Below are 7,487 nucleotides of genomic sequence, written 5' to 3' on the forward strand. Positions count from 1 at the left end.
ACCAGCAGTTAAATACCTTGGTTTAATGCTCGACTCGAAAATGAGCTTATTCGAGCAAATCAAAGCATCAGCAGATAGGGTTGCTGTGGTCTCGGCCTTGAGGCGGCTAATGGCGAATGTAGAGGGTCTTATATCTACTAGGAGGAGACGACGACTAGGAGACGTTTTCTTATGGAAGCACCGCAGTCCGTTCTGCACTATGGCATGGAGGCGCATCGTAAGCGCCTTGCTCGAGTGTAGACACGGGGAGCTCCGCGAGTGGCGTCTGCTTATCGCACTGTCTCAGAACCGGCGGTGATGGTGACCGCAGAAGTGATCTCTGTTGCCATCCTTGCCAAGGAGCGTAAAGCTATATACAGCCGCAAGGGTGAAGACTTAAGCGAGCTGGTTACCCGGGAAGAATGTCAACGCACCCTTATCGAATGGCAACTCTCTTGGCAAAATGAGCCAAGAGAGAGATGGACTGCGCGACTTATCGACGGTTTTGATCTATGGTTGAACCCAAACGCACGGTGAGGTTGATTACTTCCTTACGCCGCTTCTAAGTGAGCATAGAGGTTTTCAGTCCTACCTGCACAAGATTGGGAAGCGCGATCTCCTGATTGTGTGTTCTGCAATGGAGTGGTGGATGACGCTGAACACAACTTTTTTTCTTTTGAAAGTTGGACAACTTTCGCCAGCAGCTTTATGTAGACATAAGGGAACTCTCTTGAGATAACATTGTCAAAGAGATGCTGAGGAGCGCTAATAGATGTGGGGCATTATGTTCAGGTTTTTCTTATTGCGAAGAAGATTCGAGCTCGCTCCCTTCCTCTCCTCCCCTTCCCTCTCGTTGATGAAAGGAATTCCCTAACTTGAAGGCCCTCAAAACCGGAAGAGCGGGAGGGCTAACTCGAAGTAATGTATCAAACGGTTCCAAGCTAGTTTTCTGATGACTGTTATGGGAGTCCAACACTATGCGTAAATGAATTCACCTACCCTATTCCGAAAAAAAAGTAAATAGCCGACTATAGATTCGATGACAAGTGCCTATCGGTAGAAAAGACAAAACTTCTAATCCGTGAAGTGATTTTTTCCCAATGACAAGTTGAGACCTAACCTGCGAACTTGACATACTCGATGATTTGGACAAAAATTGGAAATCTTTGCAATTTCAATCAGCATATGAATGTGGTGGTCAAAGGGTAGTATAGATCCCAAGGCGAAACATGGATTGCTACCCACGATGGAGCATAAAACCTGGGAAACGCCTGCTGAACCAACACCAACAGCTCTACTACCAAACCCTATCTCCACCTCCACGTGGTCACCGCTGGGAGCTCTTTCTTAACGAAAAGCTGCAGACGGAGAAGGATGAAGGCGAGTCTTCCGCGCCTAAAAACGGGACAAATTGTACCAACTCGTCCTCCAGGTTGGGGGTTGGGTAGGGCTGACAACCCTACACCGAAAACAACTTGTTACAAGGCTACGACAGGAGCCTCGGATTGAACTAATAACACAACGACAAACCCGGCAACGACAACGGAATAACGATTTGCCCATTTTCTCATGGAACGTGCGCAGAGACCCTGTCCCAATATAGGGCTGATGTAACAGCGTTGCAGGAGATGCGTTGAGCAAGGACCGGTTTCTTGGAGAAGAATCACTACACCATATATTATAGCGGGCATCCAGTAAACCATGTGCTCGGAGTAGGTTTCTTAGTCAACCAAAAAACGAAACCTGCTGTTATCGGCTTTGAAAACATAAGCGCTTGCGAGGCAAGTTTAGAAATACAAGCCTCATTAACGTTCACGCTCCTACAGAGGAAACTGCAGAGTCGGAGAAGGATACCTTCTACGAGGCAGTAGAGCGAATCCTCGAAGCCTGTTCCAGATATGATATCAAAACCATACTTGGGCATTTTAACAGCCAAGTAGAGGTGGAGCCCATATTCAGGCGATACGTTGGCTCTCATAGCTTACACCAAATAATGTCGGACTGCGGATTATTTAATTAGCAGTGTCCCACGAAATGATTGCTGAAAGTACCTGGTTTGCGTGGAAAACGGTCCACAAACATACATGGGCACGCGCAGAGACTTATCCCGAACTCCGTCAAGCGGAGAAGCGACTTCACAAACGGAAAAAGGAAGCCTGAGAAAACCAACAGGTTTGTAAACTCGAAAAGTACAGGGAGTAACCGCACCAGGTGCGGAAGTTTTACCAACAAGTCAGCAGGATGAAGCCTTATACACCTCGATGCTCATCCTGCCGAGACAAAGAGGGAAATCTGATTTCCGACAGAATGGGCATATTGGAGCAATGGATTGAGTATTGAATTTGATGAACTACTGAACAATCAGAACATCGGCGAGTTCGAGGTCCCGCTAACTGAAGGCGACGGACAAATACTGTCACCACCAAGTTTAGGAGAAACAGTCCGTGCAATTGATCATAAGTCGTCGGGAGCCGATGGAATTACAGCCGAATTGGTTAAATATGGAGGCGACCAGTTACCCCAAGTGGTTCAACAACTTGTACTCAAGGTGTGGGACAGCGAATTAATGTCTGACGACTCGCAAAGAGGCATTATCTATCTCATACATAAAAAGGGGGATATCACGCAGTGCAGCAATTGTAGAGGTATCACTTTTTAGACGTGGTCTTGCTGCGAAACTTCAATTGCTGAGAAAAATTGGACAATTTTTGGAATTGTTCTAAAATTACTTATGACACGGAAGAAGGTAAATATAATGTTATTGTGGAAGTGTTGGTTTTTTTTTGACTTTGTTTTTCAGCTTCTGCTGCCAAAGAGGTGCCCGAACCCAAAACCCGAACGAAAGTTTGAATAATGTCATTTGGCCTCGCGTTCCAAAGACCACCTTTGTAACAAGGAAAACTCTTGAGTTTGGGGTTAATGATGCGGTATCTACCTTCAATGACGGAAATATAGCCCGATGTAGAGTCCTTCATCACCTAGGTATTGAACCTGGGAAATGCTGTTGTGATGCTCTCAAGAAATGTGACATCGAAGGAATTCAGAAGGCGGAAAGAAAAAATGCGGAGACATGACAAAAACCGAGGCAGAGAATGAGAAATGCCAAAAGGAAATTGGAAGAATCATATTTGGAAGAGGAAGGTGGCACTTCCTATAGCAAGGGAAAATTCTGATGTATCGAAAGTTGTGAATTAATTAAAAAAAATTATCTATGAATCTTAGTTTCTTTTTATACCTCCGTTCATATGATGTAATATCATCATATATATTATATTATTTCATCACGTCATCTCTTTAATATGAAATAGTCTTGGTTTTGAGTGATTTCATGGTCCGCTAGCTCACAGGTCATAACAATTAAACTCAATAATTTTTTTCAAGTACTTCTAGTTGTCGGTTTTGATTTTTAAACTTATCACTAGATTCAGAACAGTTTGAAGAATTTTTTAAGCTAATAAAAAAAATTTGATTTTTTTTTTCAATTTTTGCTACCCACTCCCCTTAAAGAATTCACTGAGCCACCGTGTTGGGTCCCAGCTCTTTACTTTCCAGATCTGAGATGCGCTGTCGCCAGATCCTGTGCCTTTCCCCGATTCCAATTTTTTTTATTGCTTTCTCGGTGTTCCTAGGTGAAATTACTCAAAATGTCGGCAAAACTTATGGAAGTGGAGGATGAAAAAATTTTCCGTTGAATCAGCTCGATATATTCTCCCATCTATCCATTGGGGCTCGACGGTCGGTAAACAAAGTACCATTCTTGTAAACGCAACAGAAGTGTTCGATATTTTGTGTGCGTTCGTGTCCAATACAGATCTCTCTCGCAATCCCGAGTGTCCAGTTAATCGGAAATATTTTTGTAATGGGTCGCTCGAGTGACAGCGATCGCTTTCTTTGCTTCTCGGTTGGCATTCTTATAAATTTGCTAAGTGGTCAGTGTTTTGTCGTCGAGAAGTTTCTTTTCATGGACCTTCATTTCAACATCGTCCTTCCAAAGCCAAATATCTCGGTTGATGTACCGCTTACCTGGCTTGTTGACCCTGAGGCTTGCAGAGGCCGCTATGTGGATCGTGTCTTTCATTTGGTTCCACGATTCCTCCACATTCGTAATGGTTGGTAATCACGTAAGTGAGATCATTTCTTCTTTCTTCTCATGAAATCGTCACCATTTAATGCGCGGTGGGCCAGTGCGTTCCTCACGCTCTTTTCTCGGTGGTTTGATTCACAAGACGGCCATCAACGGCCGATGTTGAAATAGGATGGTCTCATAGGGAAGAGTCTATAGCCATTTTTACCACGCCATCACCTTCTATGTCGCGACTTTTAGCACCAGAACATCGGGTTTCTTGTAGAGCCTTTTCCGAAGGACTTTTGCAAGTCCCTCGGTTTCGCCAGTTGTCAATATTTAGCGTACAGACACGTATTTGTTTTGCTCGGACTTACTTTCTTCTGTCCTAACGCCATCCATGGATCAAGAACCCTTACCCATTTCTACGGGCAATATCTAGTTTGTCCCCATATTGGAAAAAAGTCAAGACAGCCACATATGCAATAACCTCCCGCTGAAAAAATATAGATAAATTCGCATCGATACGATCATGCATAGATAACGAAAAATCCCATTAGTTAACTATGGGATGCGTTCAACTAAACCTATAATTTCTCATATCAAAATTATCATCATGACCAGCGACATTCGGCATCTTTTCTGACATCACCTCTGATAAATACGTCAAACCGCTACAGGTGATAATCGCAATACTGCAGATTCCTCGTCACTATCTAACAAACTGTTTCCAACTGTCAATGCCACTGCGTCTGATTAAATTTCCGACTATTGTTGTGGCATTGGACGGTGGCACTTCGATTCGCGAATCGTGTTCATGTGCATCAAAATCGGTCGTTTTAAAAATCGCAACTTGTTGGGAGCAATGGACGGCAATGTTTAAGGAGTAGTGGCTTCGTCCCCACTGCTGTGGCTAAATCCTAAGTGATTACTATTAAATGCTATATAACGACGCGGTCTCAGTTCTATCCTTAGTGTTTCTCCTTTCAATTTCAATCACAACCAGATCTCGCTGTTTATCGGGATTAAGTAAGTCCGTCCTCTCACCTTTGCTACATTATAACGGCCGTTTTCCCTTCGAGGTAGAGTGGTCTTCTACAATTATTGGAAAAACACATTTTTAAAACCAGCTACAGCTAGTGCTCCCCCCGCTCCTAGTCCCATATTGTATGGCACAGCGCTAGACACCGCAAACTAATAACCTTTCTCGCCGTCCTAATGGAAACGTTCAACGCTAACTCATAAGTGCTAATTGGCAATCGGTTCTACCCATCAGCGTGGCTTCGACCCTGCCCTTGCAAAGCGCTATGATCGCGCCCATTAGACTCCATCAAAGCCAGCGCACATTTCTAATTCGATTTCAAATCAGTGACCCAATGACTGATTAAATTAGGAGTCACTTACTTATGCAGTGCAAATTCCTAACCCTGAAGTGAGCATTGTCAATCAAATTAGAGTGCTTCGTCTGGGAAGTCCACCTTCCACAAATCTTGAATTATTCACTTCAGGACTAGCTGCGGGGGTTATGTTGACGACACCCTTGTTTACTTCCTCAGCAGTTTGGCTACACATTCCTGTTATCTGCATTGAGACATCGAAGCCATCCAGCGCAGGACTCTGACATGCCCCCAGAAATCTGTCAACTGCCGTTGCCAACATGTGCCTCCGGCGCATTTCCACCCCACGAAATATCAGATGAGTTCCGCGAAACACATGGAGACGAGTCTCGTGATCCAAATGACTAATCCAGTTCTTGGCGATAAAGAGCGGCTGGGCCAGGTTGACACGCAAGACCCCGCTCTGACGTTTCACGGCGCTGGTTACGTCACTTACTTCCGAGCCCGTGGATTCCGGGCAAGTCTGATTGGTGTCCTCAGAGAGCTGCCACATGACAGGCCAGCGTGCTGCACCCCCGCGACACCGCCTCCTACACGCCCATCAACGCTATTACGCAAGAAACACATCCGCACGGCCAAGAATTGAAAAATCGCAATACTCACCACTGACGTCTACTTCCCGGGGATTCGTCTACGCCGATTGCGCAAAAATTATTCTCACGGCTTATCTCGGTCAAACACTGCACAACCAACCACTTTATGTAATTTTTTGAAGTCGCCGGACGGTGGGAGAAGTGGAAAAAACGCAAAAAGAAATCGGTTAGGAATCAATCGATTGAACAATGGGGGATGTAAACAACTCCGAAATTTTCACAATTTTAGGTTGAGGGAAAAACAAATGAAAGTAGATGGGAAAAGTGAAAATTTTGACGCAATCTTTGACGGGAAACTCATTTACCTTGCGGTCCCGCTCAGAGAACTCGTTCAACTCGCACGCACTCAGTCGTGTGGAAAGGGGAGACACACATTTGAGAATTGACATTTCGAAAATGTTGACAGCAAAGAGGTGAAGTGAGCAACAATTCCAGATCGGCCGGTTCGAACATGGTCCGTTTGTACGAGGAAATTTTGAACCTAAACGGACTTTAATCTAAATTTTATATTAAGGTATAGTTACAACTTAATTCAAACTATTTATGTTCAATGCGATTTACTCATATTTCACTAGAAAATTTATTATTCCACTTATAATTCTATAACTGTCTAGAACTAGTCCATGCAGTAATAAGTAAGTTTCTCCGGCTGCACCTCATGTAATTATTGCTTATTCGGGCCGTGAATTAGCATATAAAGAATATTGAATAATTCCTTCCTTCATCTTTTACTCCCGTTAAATGTGTTACTTGATCAGTCATTTATTTAGCCTAAATAAGATTTTCCCAGCAAACCTAAATGTATGCAATGTATATTTAGATGTTAACGTAGGGGAGCAAAACTATGTGTTGGACAATTTGATATTGGGAATTTTTAGGAATTGTTACTTAATTTTGCGTAATTTGACAGTAAAGTTTGGTTTGTTTTGGCAGTTTCAAAGTAGATAACTTTTCCTATTTCCTGGGGTAAATTTCACTTACCAATCCTCTAGAAATTCATAATGTGCGTTATTAGAGAAAGTACACATCTCGAAATTATCAGAATTCTGTCCGTGGACCAGAAGGGCTGTCGAATTGCATAGAAGGTTTGCAAAGCAATTTATTATTGGACCGGTAGTTAAAGAATAAGCAGAAAGAGAATATAATTTAGTAATTTCTTCGGTTAGACGTGTCGCTTGTTTTCGGCTTATTTTATAATGCCAGCGCTCTAACCACTTGAGCCATCCTGACACAGTTAATTTAATTACTACCCAAGATCCTGGATCCAAAGCTAAATTGGGGATTGAACATAGAACTGTGGGTTAAGAAGACCTGTATAGCCTTCTATGCCTGCAAGAGAACCTTTGCAAAGAAATGGGGTCTCCGGCCGAGGATGGTTCTCTGGATGTACACCGCTGTAGTGCGTCCGATCCTAACGTACGGCTTTATTGTATGGTGGCAGGCTTTAAAAAAAAA

At 43.4% G+C, this 7,487-nt stretch overlaps 1 protein-coding gene across 4 annotated transcripts in view; it reads right to left on the reverse strand.

The window, feature by feature from the left end:
- The window catches only part of LOC119648654 (2-oxoglutarate dehydrogenase, mitochondrial), a 79,132-nt gene extending 72,713 nt beyond the window's left edge, over nt 1-6,419 (reverse strand). For all 4 annotated transcript variants that reach the window (XM_038050430.1, XM_038050428.1, XM_038050429.1 and 1 more), the window contains exons 1-2: nt 6,338-6,419; nt 6,043-6,134 (exon numbers count right to left, since the gene is read on the reverse strand). The gene's annotated coding sequence lies outside the window, so the exon portion shown is untranslated. The remainder of the gene's footprint in view (nt 1-6,042; nt 6,135-6,337) is intronic.
- Nucleotides 6,420-7,487: the final 1,068 nt, after the last annotated feature.

The sequence above is a fragment of the Hermetia illucens genome, chromosome 2 (genome assembly GCF_905115235.1).
Source record: "Hermetia illucens chromosome 2, iHerIll2.2.curated.20191125, whole genome shotgun sequence".
Lineage (NCBI taxonomy): Eukaryota > Metazoa > Arthropoda > Insecta > Diptera > Stratiomyidae > Hermetia > Hermetia illucens.